Here is a 1,700-nt window from a genome sequence, read left to right on the forward strand (position 1 = left end):
CATCAACTTTCTATCTAGTTATCCTTGACCATAAGCATCCTGCAGCACTCATGAGAATGACTAAGCATTTTAACAGCCTGAGCTAGACACCGTGTCTACTCTAAACATTTCTAATACATCAAGTATCTAACCAATATCTATCTGACTAAAAATTCCTAACAGAGGACTGTTTAAAATCAACAGGAAGTTTACTCAAAGTCTGGGCACAGGTGACGTCTTACAGCGCTGGTATCAGAGAGACAGAGCTCCCGCAGGAAATCCATTCTCTGAACCACGAGCGACATTATCTTCTTGGGCTGGTCCACCCTGGACCTGGTACAACATTTCACACTTTGTAATCCTATTGGCCATTTGGCGTGAGCTGGCCAACCTCTGCTCATGCCTGCTTGCTGAAATGTGATCTCAACCAGGTGTGTGTGTGTGTGTGATTTTCAGGCGGCAACTTGATCAATGAACACTGAACAATGGGATGTCTGCGATGCAGACCCCTTATCTGTGTAGACTAAAGCAGGACCTAGTGAGTATTCTAAATGAGCCAGGTGGTTGTAGGCCCCCTGTTTCTGCAAGATACCACATGACAAAGCAGAACTGGAAATATGCTAAGCGGGTCTAGGTGAAGGTGCAAAGCAGGCCAACAGGGCTTTGTTAAAATGTAAAATAGGCCGTCTGATTACTTGAAGATACAGACACTATGTCTACACAGAAGTTAAAGTAGGCAGTTTCTACTTCATTATCACTTGACTCTCATCAATACAACTGTAAGATATATAAGCAAGGAAAACAAATGTATTAAAAGTAACCAAAGCTCAGCAGTTACACAGAAGTTAAAGTAGGCAGTTTCTACTTCATTATCACTTGACAATCATCAATACAGCTGTAAAATATAATAAGCAAGGAAACTAAAGGTATGAAAAGTAACTAAAAGAAAATAAAGAACTGAAAACTTACAAAACTAAACTTACTGTAACTAAAGCTTACAAAGTAACTAGAGCCTATAAGAATCAAATCTTACATAATAGACAAGCATTTAAGAACAAGAAGTGTTGACTTTACTGATTTCTAGTTAATCAAGAATTCTAAAACTGTTACGTCCGTGGCCCTGGCCACCCCCAGCACCTCATTAGCTGGTATGAGTAATCCCAGTAGCACCGCCCCTGCACAGGTGGGAGTGCATTCCAGGTGGTGAGGCACACCTGCTCTTCATTATCAGAGCAGTACTTAAGGAGAGCATTGGTGTGTCCTCATTGCCAGATGATTGCTTGTAAGTCCACCAGTAACTTTGCTTGTGTGGTAGTGGGAACAGGGCAAGACCCAACAAAGGTGTCTGGAGACCGGAGAGTAGCTTCGAAGAATTCTTTATTTCATGCAGCATGGAGAGAAGTCGTACACAGCTTTGCAATTGTGCAGAGTTCTCTGCGTGACTGGTAAAGGGGCAGTCCCTTTATACCAAAGTGAAACAATACACATCTATAAAACTCATACTGTTGTCTCACATCTAACAACTCGCATATCGTCTCCGGCTGCCTTTGATGTCTGCATCTCTCTGCGACCAGACAGCCAATTCTCATTTTTACAAAGACAAGTTGGCTTGTTTTGCACTCATACACAGACCCACTTAACATATTACAAGTTCTGCTTTGTCTTGGGATGTCCTGCAGAGACCAGGGGCTGATATCCTGAGATGACCACCAGGCCAGTTT

The sequence above is a fragment of the Monopterus albus genome, unplaced genomic scaffold (genome assembly GCF_001952655.1).
Source record: "Monopterus albus unplaced genomic scaffold, M_albus_1.0 scaffold400.1, whole genome shotgun sequence".
Taxonomy (NCBI): domain Eukaryota; kingdom Metazoa; phylum Chordata; class Actinopteri; order Synbranchiformes; family Synbranchidae; genus Monopterus; species Monopterus albus.